This window comes from Bos taurus, chromosome 24 (assembly GCF_002263795.3).
Source record: "Bos taurus isolate L1 Dominette 01449 registration number 42190680 breed Hereford chromosome 24, ARS-UCD2.0, whole genome shotgun sequence".
In the NCBI taxonomy this organism is placed as follows: Eukaryota; Metazoa; Chordata; class Mammalia; order Artiodactyla; family Bovidae; genus Bos; species Bos taurus.
The window spans coordinates 57,128,368-57,142,589 of NC_037351.1; the positions used below are offsets into that span (position 1 = coordinate 57,128,368).

A 14,222-nucleotide genomic window follows, 5' to 3' on the forward strand; every position below is an offset into this window, starting at 1 on the left:
AATTTTTAGCTTTTCTTCATTTAGTTTTCATTGCTAATTTCTTGTCAGGACTTTATACCAGTAGTGTCTTTTTTTTAAATTTAATTTTGTTTTTATTTGGAGGATAATTATTTTACAATATTGTGATGGTTTCTGCCATACATCAACATGAATCAGCCATGAGTGCACACTAAGTTGCTTCAATCATGCCAACTCTGCAACCCCATGGACTGTAGCCCACCAGGCTCCTTTGTCCATGGGATTCTCCAGGCAAGAATACTGAAGTGGGTTGCTATGTTCTCCTCCAAAGGATCTTCCCAATCCAAGGATCAAACCCAGGTCTCCTGTGGCTCCTGCATTGCAGGTGGATTCTTTATTGCTGAGTCACAGGGGAAGCCTGGAATCATCCATAGATATACCTATGTCCCCCCCTTCTTAAACTTCCCCCCAGCTCCCTCCTCATCCCACCCCTCTAGGTTGTCACAGAGCACCTGCTTCGGGTTCCCTGCATCACAGCAAATTCCCACTGCCTATGCATTTTACATATGGTCATGTGTATGTTTCAATACTACTCTCTCAAGTCATCCCACCTTCTCTCTCCCCAGCTGTGACCCTGAGTCTGTTCTTTACATCTGCATCTCCTTTAGAATTTGCATTTCTTTAAGTTAAGTGGCCACATATCTGGCTCTGGCCAATGTGATGCCTCTGGAAGGAATACGGTCGCTTCAAGGCAAAACGTACAAAGCTGGGGCATAATGCCGTGTTTTCTTTTTCCTACACTGGCCATCTAGGGAATCTCGGAAACACAGAGATGGAGCTGCCCTTGGCCTGTGTCGTCTTTTTTTTAGCATGAGGATAAAGCAGAATAGAGCGCTTCAGTTGACCCATGACAGATAAACGGTCTGAATCACCAATAATACGGGGAATTTTAAGTCCCTGCGATTTGGTGTTTACACAGCATAACTAGGTTACCCCGACTGATGTGTTGCCAACCTAGTATAGATACAGTTCTTTCTTAGTATCCGCAGGAGTTTGGCTCCAGGACCTCTGGAGACACCAAACTCCAAGGATGCTCAAGTTCCTTACGTAAAATAACCTGCACAGTTGGCCCTCCTTACCCGTGGGTTTGAATCCAAGGGTGTGGTCTGTGGATACAAAGAGGCAGGACTGGCTGGCCATATCTCCCAGAAAGGAATGGCAACCCACTCCAGTATTCTTGCCTGGAGAATCCCTTGGACAGAGGATCCTTTCCATAGGTCACACAGAGCTGGACACGACTAAGAGACTGAGCGTGTAGGCACACACGTGTTGTGTAACCTGACTCCTTCTACTCAGTTTCCATGTTTCTCCCCAGATGAGTTGTCTCCTAATCTTGTGTCATGAGGCTCGGTCACTCTTCCTATATTAAGAATTTTGCTTTGTGACTGGGCTGAACATATTTGGATTCCATGACGATGGTCCTGTTTCCCTTTTTATGTCATTGCAAACCTCTGACATAAGTTGTATAATATGTGTTGCCATAACAACCATGCAACTCAGATGTTTTCAGTTAACAAACACATTCGCTATTCTCATTATACCTCAACCAGCTCTGGTGAGGTCAGAGTTATTAACATTATAGCACCTAGGATTACGTGAACTTTGTGTGGGCAGCCTCTAGTCGTGGTATGCAGCTTTATTCATGCGTCTCAATGCTTAAGAAATCTGTGTGTTCTGGCTTTGCAATTGTAGACCTTAATTCATAATCAAGTTAATCTACACAGAGATGAACTGGAGTTTCATTGAGTTTAGGTTGGTATGGAATAATTTGGTGGCAGCTTCACAACAGGTTAATAAATAGCCCATACAATAATTAACAAGCATTGTTCCTGTAAATGAAAACTCTGGGTATTCAGTGGACAATATGTCTAGATTATAGAGCTGGAACAAAGCACATAAGTATGTGCTGTGAAATCTGATAGTGAAGAAGCCATAGACATTACCACCACTTCTCCCCAGAAGAGAGCTGACTGGAACATTTCTTTAAGGTCCTTAAAATGCCGGTCTTGGGGCTTCTCAGTGGTCCAGTGAGTCTGTGCTTCCATCACAAGGGGAACAGGTTCCATCCCCGGTCGGGGAACTCAGATTCCATATGGTGCTCCTGCACAGCAAAAAAAAAAAAAAAAAGAAAAGAAAAAAACAAAACCCATACCACCATTCAGCTCCTTTTCTCTTCCCCATACCTCCATAATTTTGTCATGCTGGTCTCCAATTTGAAATGTCTTTCTGTCTCCTTTGCTCTCACCCAAATCCAACGGATTTCTTCCCAATGTTAAATTCAAGTTTCTCTTCTTCTCTGAAGTCTCCCAAGCTAATACTACTGTCTCTCCTCTCCTACCATTTATAATTGGGGCCACACCTTTAGTACTGGATTGTAAGTCCCTCAGTGGCAAAGATGCCGAACAGATCTTTACTTTCCATGCAGCAAAATAACTTATATCCATTTATTTATTCATTCACTCCACAGATTGAGCATCTTATATCTTGAGTTAATCCAGAATTACAAATCCACTGACCTGGAGGAGCTTAGGCTTGGATCGAGGCTGATGGATACTGACATAGGTAAGTACATTACGTGAAATGCATAGAGGCTGAGCTCTGTGGTCCATCTGAAACTTGCCTGTGCTCCAAGAACGATTCAGCTGGATCAAAGTAGAAATAATGTACAAAGCATGGGACATACGCAAAAGTCTGCTGGAGTGGTATCAACGTTACACAGTCAGAAAGCAAGATCTGATGGCTAGAGGCCATCATCAAAGTGATAGAAATGAAGAAACACACCAGGAAAGGCAGGTCAGGGTAAATGAGGAGCTGATCTGGGAAACTGTCTAAACCTATCTTATTGCTTTGACTACATAACAAATTATTCCAAAATTTAGTGGCTTTAAACAAAAACAATTTAAATCTTGTTCATGAATCTACAGTTGGATGTGGCTCAGTGGGAAGAGCTTATCTCTGCTCTTCTTGGCCTCATCTGATGGGGCTCAAAGTCTAGGAATTGGAATCATCTGAAGGCCATTCACATGTCTACTGGTTGATGCTGCTGCTGCTGCTAAGTTGCTTCAGTCGTGTCCAACTCTATGCGACCCCATAGACGGCAGCCCAGCAGGCTCCCCCGTCCCATGGATTCTCCAGGCAAGAACACTGGAGAGGGTTGCCATTTCCTTCTCCAATGCATGAAAGTGAAAAGTGAAAGTGAAGTCACTCAGTCATGTCCGACTCTTAATGACCCCCATGGACTGCAGCCTACCAGGCTCCTCTGTCCATAGGATTTTCCAGGCAAGAGTACTGGAGTGGGATGCCATTGCCTTCTCCACTGGTTGATGCTTGGAGGACTCAAACAACTGAAGGCTGAAATAGCTGGGCTCCCTGGGGTGCCTCTTCATCCCCATGTGATCTTTCCACGTGGCCTCCCCAGCAGGATGACCCATAGGTGCCCAGCAAACTCCCACACACTTGGTGACTTAAACAGCACGTTTTTCTCACACTTTCTATGAGTCTGCATGGCTTAACTTGGTTCTCTGCTCAGGGTCTCCCAAGGCTGCAGTTAAAATGTTGGCTGGGCTGCACTCCCATCTGGAGACTCAACTGGGGAAAAACATGCTTATAAGCTCATTCGGGAAATTTCCCTGGTGGTCCATAGCTAAGACTCCACACTCCTAATGTAGGGGCCAGAGTTCAATCCCTGGTTAGGGAACTAAATCCCACCAGCCACAACCAAGTGTTCACCTGCCACAGTGAAAAATCCCACAGACCGCAGCAAAGATTGAAGGCTCCCAGTGGCGCAACTAAGACCCAGTGCAGCCAAATAAATAATAAATATAATAAATATATATATTAAAGAAAAGCTCATTCAGATATTTGGCGGAATTCATTTCCTTGAGCTATAAGACTTAGAAGCCTGGCCTCTGCTGCTTGTCAGCTGGAGGGAATCCTGAGTTTCTGTCTAGATTCAGAGGGAAAGAACATAGATCTCACATTTGAATAGAAGGAATATGTGTTAATTTTGAAAAAAGCACATGGGAATGGGTATCTGTTGGTGTGAACATCTTTAGAACTTAGAATCTGCCACTGTTTGCTCTCTGGCCACAATTCACAGACCTTCCATTTACAAAATATACTTATTTCTTCTCTCCTGGTCTTTGACATTCTTACCAAGCTATGGCACAAGCAAGCCCTGTCACATGTTAAGAGTCAAGTAGAAAAATTTATAAGCATTGTCTGGGTGAAAACCTTTCAAATCAGATCAGATCAGTCGCTTAGTCGTGTCTGACTCTTTGCAACCCCATGAATCGCAGCACGCCAGGCTTCCCTGTCCATCACCAACTCCCGGACTTCACCCAGACTCATGTTCATCGAGTCAGTGATGCCATCCAGCCATCTCATCCTCTGTCCTCCCCTTCTCCTCCTGCCCCCAATCCCTCCCAGCATCAGTCTTTTCCAGTGAGTCAACTCTTCGCATGAGGTGGCCAAAGTACTGGAGTTTCAGCTTTAGCATCATTCGTTCCAAAGAAATCCCAGGGCTGATCTCCTTCAGAATGGACTAGTTGGATCTCCTTGCAGTCCAAGGGACTCTCAAGAGTCTTCTCCAACACCACAGTTCAAAAGCATCAATTCTTCGGCACTTAGCCTTCTTCACAGTCCAACTCTCACATCCATACATGACCACTGGAAAAACCATAGCCTTGACTAGACGAACCTTTGTTGGCAAAGTAATGTCTCTGCTTTTGAATATGCTATCTAGGTTGGTCATAACCTTCCTTCCAAGGAGTAAGCGTCTTTTAATTTCATGGCTGCAGTCACCATCTGTAGTGATTTTGGAGCCCAGAAAAATAAAGTCTGACACTGTTTCCACTGTTTCCCCATCTATTTCCCATGAAGTGGTGGGACAGGATGCCATGATCTTCGTTTTCTGAATGTTGAGCTTTAAGCCAACTTTTTCACTCTCCACTTTCACTTTGATCAAGAGGCTTTTGAGTTCCTCTTCACTTTCTGCCATAAGGGTGGTGTCATCTGCATATCTGAGGTTACTGATATTTCTCCCCACAATCTTGATTCCAGCTTGTGTTTCTTCCAGTCCAGCGTTTCTCATGATGCACTCTGCATAGAAGTTAAATAAACAGGGTGACAATATACAGCCTTGACGAACTCCTTTTCCTATTTGGAACCAGTCTGTTGTTCCATGTCCAGTTCTAACTGTTGCTTCCTGACCTGCATACAAATTTCTCAAGAGGCAGATCAGGTGGTCTGGTATTCCCATCTTTTGAAGAATTTTCCACAGTTTATTGTGATCCACACAGTCAAAGGCTTTGGCATAGTCAATAAAGCAGAAATAGATGTTTTTCTGGAACTCTCTTGCTTTTTCCATGATCCAGCAGATGTTGGCCATTTGATCTCTGGTTCCTCTGCCTTTTCTAAAACCAGCTTGAACATCAGGAAGTTCACGGTTCACATATTGCTGAAGCCTGGCTTGGAGAATTTTGAGCATTACTTTACTAGTGTGTGAGATGAGTGCAATTGTGCAGTAGTTTGAGTATTCTTTGGCATTGCCTTTCTTTGGGATTGGAATGAAAACTGACCTTTTCCAGTCCTGTGGCCACTGCTGAGTTTTCCAAATTTGCTGGCATATTGAGTGCAGCACTTTCACAGCATCATCTTTCAGGATTTGGAATAGTTCAACTGGAATTCCATCACCTCCACTAGCTTTGTTCGTAGTGATGCTTTCTAAGGCCCACTTGACTTCACATTCCAGGATGTCTGGCTCTAGGTCAGTGATCACACCATTGTGATTATCTGGGTCGTGAAGATCTTTTTTGTACAGTTCTTCTGTGTATTCTTGCCATCTCTTCTCAATATCTTCTGCTTCTGTTAGATCCATACCATTTCTGTCCTTTATCGAGCTCATCTTTGCCTGAAATGTTCCTTTGGTATCTCTGATTTTCTTGAAGAGATCCCTAGTCTTTCCCATTCTGTTACCTGAGCTGAATTTTGAAATGGAAATGGGTTAGTGTTATGTAGGACCTTGTTAAATGAATGATCAGAGATAGGAATACCAAACCACCCTAGCTGTCTCCTGGGAAACCTCTAGGCAGGTCAAGGAGCAACAGTTAGAACCAGACATGGAACAATGGACTGGTTCAAAATTGGGAAAGGAGGATATAATACAAGACTGTATATTGTCACCCTGCTTATTTAACTTATATGCAGAGTATGTCATGTGAAATGCTAGGCTGGATGAATCACAAGCTGGAGTCAAGATGCTCCCCACAAGCTGCTGGGAGAAATATCAACAGCCTCAGATGTGCAGATGATACGTCTCAAATGGCAGAAAGTGAAGAGGAACTAAAGAGCCTCTTGGAGAGGGTAAAAGAGGAGAGTGAAAAAGCTGGCTTAAAACTTGGCATTCAAAAAGTCAGATCATGGCGTCCAGTCCCATCACTTCATGGTAAATAGACGGGGAAACAATGGAAACAGTGACAGACTTTATTTTCTTGGGCTCCAAAATTACTGAGCATGGTGACTGCAGCTATGGAGTGAAAAGATGCTTGTTTCTTGGAAGGAGAGCTATGACAAACCTAGGCCACATATTAAAAAGCAGAGACATCACTTTGCAAACAAAGGTCCATGTAGTCAAAGCTATGGTTTTCCCAGTAGTCATGCACAGATGAGAGAGTCAGACCATAAAGAAGGCTGAGGGCCAAAGAATTGATGCTTTTGAATTGTGGTGCTGTAGAAGACTCTTGAGAGTCCCTTGGACAGCAAGGAGATCAAACCAGTCAATCCTAAAGGAAATCAACCCTGAATATTCAGTGCAAGTGCTGATGCTGAAGCTGCAATACTTTGACCACCTGATAAAAAGAGCTGACTTATTAGAAAAGACCCTGATACTGGGAAAGATTGAAGGCAAAAGGAGAAAGGGGTGGCAGAGGATGAGGTGGTTAGATAGCATCACCGACTCAATGGACATGAGTTTGAGCAAACTCTGGGAGATAGTTAAAGGCAGGGACACCTGGCATGCTGCAGTCTATGGGGTCGCAAAGTATATGACACAACTCAAAGACTGAACACCAGCAACATTGTGGAGCGCGACCCTGCTTTCTGCTTTAGCTGTGTCTGTTTCATCTGCCCGACAAAACTATAAAGAGCATGGAGACATTGTCTTCTGTGTCTTCCGTGTCTATATTCCCTCAATAATTCAGGTCTCAATGGAGGGACTGGGCTCGTTCCTACTAAATATACAGATTTCTCAATTCTCCTGGGGCCCTTGTGTGTAAATTACTGCCAAATCTTGGAAAAGTCTAATCTGAAAAGATGTTTACCTATCAGCTCTCAGAAAGAACTGTGGATTAGGAGCTAACAGACAAGCTATGTGGCAATGGGCAAGTGACTTCATCTAAATCTTGGTTTCATCATGTACAGAATGATGGGATTGATGTTCTAAGTCCATACTAGAGGCTAATAATCCATATAATAAGTGGAAACAGTTATAAAGTTCTTGAACCTAGTTTTCCCTTCTGATCGGTCTTCCATCTTTATCTGCAATGAAGGAAGTGGGTCCCTGACCACAGCCTCTGTCTTTAGGAATGGAGCAAGTATAAACTCCTGAAAAACAAATAAAACAGCCTCTTACATCAAGAAACATTGTGTGATTTTGAGGAGGTGGCTAAAGGTCCAATGAAATGTCTTCCTTTTAGGAATCTATCTCGACAAGGAGTAACAGGAGAAAAGGACAGAGAAACACCCTAAACCTTTGGCTACGCTCACCTACACGTAGACATCCCTGTGGAAGGTTTAATCTCGAAAACTGTATCAAGGCTCTCCCCCTCTCTCTTCACCCACACAGGAAGTAGTTTGTGGTTGGATGAGTTGAGCTGGTGAGGTGGCTTCATGAGCAGGTCCATTTCCTCATTCTATAGAATCATCTTTAAAGGGATGTTTTGATGCTGCTGCTGCTAAGTCGCTTCAGTCGTGTCCGACTCTGTGCGACCCCATAGACGGCAGCCCACCAGGCTCCCCCGTCCCTGGAATTCTCCAGGCAAGAACACTGGAGTGGGTTGCCATTTCCTTCTCCAATGTGTGAAAGTGAAAAGCGAAAGGAAAGTCGCTCAGTCGTGTCCGACTCTAGTGACCCCATGGACTGCAGCCCACCAGGCTCCTCCATTCAATGGGATTTTCCAGGCAAGAGTACTGGAGTGGCTTGCCATTGCCTTCTCCGTTTGATGCTGAGATACTGAAAAAAGATTTTTTAAAAATCAAAGCTAACCCTGAGCAGAACTTTGAGAAAAGTTTTTTTTTTTTTTTCCTCCAATGCATTTGACCTTTCCATTTGGGTTATTTTTTCCAAACTTACCTTGCCCCAGAAACATTACAAAATAGCATCCTAAATTTAACCACAGTTCTCTTCCCTTTTCTTCTTAAATAAATACAAAATGTAGTAAGGACAGAAATCGAAGTCTATTTACAGAAATGTGTGAATGACTGATAATTGCTCAAAGCTAGACTCTCAAACTTGACAGTGTCTGGGAATCACCGAGGAAGGTTGGTAAAACCCTGAGTCCCCACAATGAAAATAAATGCATAAAGAGTGCTGTCAGCAGCCTCCCAGTGGGCTTTTTCTTGTCTCCACGTCTCAAGTTTGCCTGTGAGAACAGCACACAAAGAGTAGGACTAATTGATGAGGATCTTTCCTGCTTTAACATCTATGATTCTTTTAATTATCTCTGCCCACAATTCCCAAACGTTCATAGCCTCCCTGCAAGATTGGCTTTTTCTCTTGAAACCTACCCAGGCAAGGCACATATGTGTTCTAATTTCATAAGCTCTGTTCCCTTTGGAAATGCTTTTGATTAAACCCAATTCCCAGCTCAAATTAAAATTTAACATTGGGGGTTAAAATACAAACTAAGGAGAATCCCCAATTTGCTACTTTTCCTTCCCTCTTGGAGTCCTTAGCAGCATTGTAGCTTTGCTAACAGCACCCTTACCTGACTCACTTTGCATCTGGGATCAAGTAGCTGAAAATGCCTTCCATCACCCCTCTGGCCAACAGCTTCTGTGCCTTTCTCTGTAGACCTGTGCTCCTGCTCATTGGCAGTTTGGAATTTAGTGTTTCTGATGCTTTCTCATAGCCCTGTGGTAACTCACTCACTCACTCATTCATTCACTGCACCAACAGTTCAAAGAAAGATGGAGGGAAGGATAGAACAAAAGGTACTTCCTTGTTATTCAGGAGTTTGTACTTTCTCCATCCCTAAGGATGGAGGCTGTGATCAGGACCCTCTCTCTTCGTCATGGGTAAAGCTGGGGGACCCAAGAGAAGGCAAGACTATGTCCAAGGGTTTTATAACTGCTTCCATTTATTTTATTGGTCATTAACACCAAAATGGACTTAGAGCATCAGCCCCCTCACTCTGCAGATGATGAAACTGAGACTCAGAGAGATGAAGTCACTTGCCCAGGATCACATAACATGTTATTTTGTCTTCAAATGCACAAATTTTTCCGCTTCAGCCACAAGCAAACTGAGAGAAGCCAATACTTAGCTTATATTTTCCGGTCTTTGTCATTAAAATCTTCCTGGTTATTAAAATGGAAAAATAGTTCTCTTTATTAAAAATTTCTCTCTCTCTTTTTTTTTTTTTTTGAGTAGGCAAGCAAGGAAAAAAAGTGCTAATCATCGCCAGGGCTTCCCAGGTGGCTCAGTGGTAAAGAACCCGCCTGCCAATGCAGGAGATGCAGGAGAGGCGGATTTGATCCCTGAATTGGGAAGATTCCCCTGGAGGAGGAAATGCAACCCACTTCAGTATTCTTGCCTGGAAAATCCCATGGACAAAGGAGCCTGGTGGGTTACAGTCCATAGGATCACAAAGAGTCGGACACGACTGAGCAACTGAGCACAAGGAATAACATTAAAGTAGAAATGGCTTAAGCATACTTTAAAAAAATCTCCGCAAGAAGATGGTCAATAAATGAATCCCTTAAGCATTATCTCAAAACACAAGAGCCGGCAGCAGATTCAATACCTGATATAAGGTCCCAACTAGTTCAAAATCCATACATGATGAGATAGAAAAAGGCAGCACGGCTGCTGACAGTAAGGAGCCTGGGAGAGCAACGTAGAGCACATAGACGTCTACAACCTGGTTATTCAGGATGGCCATGGACCAGCATTGGCACCGCCAGGAGCGAGCTCGTTACAAACGCAGATCTCAGGCCCCTGCTAGACTGACTGCCTCAAATCTTCAGTTTCGAAAGACCCCAAGGGAATTGCCGCAGGTAAAGTTTGAGAAGCATTGTTCTTCAGTGCTGTTTGTCCATTAACGAACAGAGCGGCGCGTGGCAGTAAGAGTTGTACAGCAGATGGGAAGCCTGGCAACCCAGAGCTCTACTGTTCCTTGCAGGACTCTTACAAGGCTAACAAAACTTTTTTGAGGTTCAGCTTCCTCAAGTATAAACTGAGGTTTTGCTTGAAAAGGCTGTTGTAGTGAGCTTCTGGCAGAAAGCTTTTTTCAGTCCAGATTGTGTAGGATGGTTTGTGTGATGAGAGTTGAGTGACATGCGTATCCCACGTTTGGTGTGCGTGATGAATGCTATTAATAAAGATGTGAATCACAAATTTTACTCCCATTTACTTCCCATCGCAGGGAAGAAACAGTCGGCATTGCACAATTCACTGAATTGGGCAGCTGAAGTCTGATTTTCCTTCTGGAAAAAACCCCAAGAGTCAGGCCAGTGTTGGCGTCAGCAGGAATCCTGATTGAGATTTCCAAAGCAAAAGTGTCGCTGCGAAAAGTCCACATGTGTGTTTTTTTTTCTGTTTCCTCATTACATTGCTTTAGTTCTTCCCTGTCTGAAGCTTCTTTAATCTGCAGGCTTTCAGCTCCACCCTTAAAGTTTTGACTTGCATTATTGATCCCAAAGTAAACACTGACTAACGTGGTGGCAAAGTCAACATATTCTTTGAAAGGCGATTAATCTGGGTGTCGAATGAAGTCAGATGTCAGCGACCTAGATGTTAGGATTACGCATTCTATTATACAGTAGGGCTTTGAAGAATATCTTTCTCCAGGTAGTAACTACATCAGACCAGTTACTCTGGGTGAGGAATGGAATCTATGTTTGGCAAGGACTGAGGAATAATTCGACTTCATGAATCAATAACTATTCTCAAAGCCTCTATTGACCTCTGATCAGCAAGGAGAGGTTGTGGTAACTATGCCGCTGGTAAAAAGTAAGCCTGTTGGTTAAACATTTGCTGGAAGCCCTGGCCTCTGATAAAAGCGCCCTCATTTGGCCACGTGTCCTTGCTGTTGTTCTGGGACTTCGGGAGACTTCATTGTGTGACTCAATACATCCTGGCTGCCGGAGGAAGAGGGTGATCTGGGCCGGAAGTGTTGGGCAGAGAGAATTCTGTCTTCAGTTTCTCTTTTCCAGCACTGGGCCCCAGGTAATGGGATCTGTGTTGGGAGATTTTTAAATAATGACAGTCACATTCCTTAACCTTCCCCAAGAGCCTCAGAAAAATATTCTTCTCAAGCTTGCTCCCACCTCCACACAAAGGATGCCAGACTTATTCCTTATGTGTGGGTGCTCAGTCAGTCAGTAGTGTCTGACTCTGTGACCCCGTGGATTGTAGCCTGCCAGACTCCTCAGTCCCTGGGATTTTCCCAGCAAAAATACTGGAGTGGGTTGCTATTCCCTCCTCCAGGGGATCTTTCCGACTCGTGGATTGAACTTGAATCTCTTGTTTCCTGTATTGGCAGGCAGGTTCTTTACCACTGTGCCATCTGGTAGCTACTTAATAAATATTTTTTAAATTTTGATTAAATTTTTATTTTTAAAAACTTTTATTTTTTAAGCAGTTGTATGTTCACAGAAAAACTGAGAGGAAGGTACAATATCTGCCTCCCTCCTACCCCGACACACACACACATGGAAAGCCTCCCCCATTACAGTCCCCCCAGCAGAGTGGTATGTTTGTTACACTCTCTGAACTTACATTGACACATCATTGGCATTTAAGTCCACAGTTTATATTAGATTCATTCTTGATGTTCTAGACTCTATGCATTTGAATAAATGTGCTTCCCCAGTGGCTCAGAGGTAAAGAATCTTCCTGCAATGCAGGAGACAGAAGAGACGCAGATTCAATCCTTGGGTCGGGAAGATCTCCTGGAGGAGGGCATGGCAAATCACTCCAGTATTCTTGTCTGAAGAATCCCATGGACAGAAGCCTGGCGGACAACAGTCCATGGGGTCACAAAGAGTCAGACGTGGCTGAATCGACTTTTCGAGCACGCATGCATGCATAATGTAATCAGAAGATTATCAGACAGGGCATTTTCACTGCTTTAAAAATATTCTGCTCTGACAATACATCCCTTCCCACCCTCCAACACCCCCTGTTTTTTCCTGTTTCCATGGTTTTGCCTTTCCCAGAATATCATATAGTTTGAATCATACTGTATGTATACTTTTCAGATTGGCTTCTTTCACTTAGTAATATGCCTTTAAGTTTCTTACATGTTTTTTCATGGCTTGATAGCCATTTAATTTTAGTGCTGAATAATATTCCATTGTCTGGGCATAGCACAGTTTATCCATTTACCCACTGAAAGACATCTTGGTTGTTTCCAAGTTTGGGTAAATGTAAATAAAGCTGCTGTAAATATCCATGTGCAAATAAATACTTTAAATAGAATACTTTAAAAAGAAATAAATTACTCTGTTGTGCTTCAACTATATATAATCATCTATTTGAGCACTTACCGTATTGAATTGCATTATTTATTTATATGTCTATTTCCCTTTCAGAGCTGCACCTTAAAAATAAAGTCTTGGTTTTATTCGTCAGTGTTTCTCCATCACTTGGTACCAAATCTATGGTCATAGGTTTTGCTCATAGGTCACAGGTTTCTAGTTTCTGGGTAAGTGGGGTTGTGGCTGGAAGCAGGATAAACCCTCTTACAGATACCTTAGTGATGTTAACAAGCTCTTCTTTAAAAATGTAAATACAATAAGACCTCAACTAAAAGAGTAAGTTTAAGGCTGCTGCTGCTGCTGCTAAGTTGCTTCAGTCGTGTCCGACTCTGTGTGACCCCATAGACGGCAGCCCAACAGGCTCCCCCCGTCCCTGGGATTCTCCAGGCAAGAACACTGGAGTGGGTTGCCATTTCCTTCTCCAATGTATGAAAGTGAAAAGTGAAAGTGAAGTCGCTCAGTCGTGTCCAACTCTTAGCGACCCCATGGACTGCAGCCTACCAGGCTCCTCCGTCCATGGGATTTTCCAGGCAAGAGTACTGGAGTGGGGTGCCAAGTTTAAGGATTTCCCCATAAAAAGAAAATTAGGAGATTAAGTACTCTGAGCTATCTGGTAAAAGAAGAATTGGATTCCAAAGTTTAAAGCAATTCTATGAAAGCCTTTATTAATATTTTCTGTGTTCACGGAAAGAAAATGAGCAGCCAAGAGCAACCTAAATAGGAAAATACCAGTGATGCATTCATTACACATCTTTAATTAGTACTAATGGGTGCTATGTAATTAATTCAATTCACCCTTCCTTCTTCAGTAGAAACATCTCTCTTCCCTGCGGGTTTCCAGGAGATGCTGTAAATTTGTCCTGATTTGTTTCAAATAAGATGCTTTCACTTCCTGATGCTGGTTCTCTGACATGCAAATGTTTGTTTTCTTTCTGATTTTATGGATAGGGGCTGACCTCTTGGCTCTTTTACCGGAGAATAGCGCAGATGATTAGAATATTTGACCTAGCTCAGTAGACCTTTCTCAAACCCCTTCCCTCAGATCCAGGACTGTGTAGACCTACTGTTTATTCTTGCTAATTTCAACTTCAGAGGGACCTCCTTATCCAGATCTCAGCCTCTCCCTCCTAACAGACACCAGAGTGGACTCCAGCCCCTGCTGTGCTTTCCTTCAGCGTATTTAGCACCACAGTAATGTGTCTGTTAATTTCCTACCTTTAATTCCTGTTCTGAGGGTTGTAAACTATCTCGACCCTAATAATCTCTCTTTCATAACATTTCAAGTTGAGCCATTCACCATCATCCCTCATTCACTGAAACACATGTAATATAATGTGTCAGCTGATGAAATATCCAACTGCTCTTTTGATCATTGACTTCAGATAATATACAAGGTCATGAACAGTGTTTAGGATATGGAAGGTAAAGAAAACAGCTTACATGTT

At 43.1% G+C, this 14,222-nt stretch overlaps 1 long non-coding RNA gene across 3 annotated transcripts in view; it reads left to right on the forward strand.

The window, feature by feature from the left end:
• LOC112444181 (uncharacterized) overlaps positions 1-14,222 on the forward strand; it is a 61,748-nt gene that overhangs the window by 38,527 nt on the left and 8,999 nt on the right. For 2 of the 3 annotated variants that reach the window (XR_003032421.2, XR_009492765.1), the window contains exon 3: positions 2,486-2,580. This is a non-coding gene — a long non-coding RNA (uncharacterized lncRNA). Of the gene's footprint in view, positions 1-2,485; positions 2,581-9,667; positions 14,221-14,222 lie in introns of those variants that run through there. The other variant, XR_009492766.1, reaches the window with a different exon arrangement.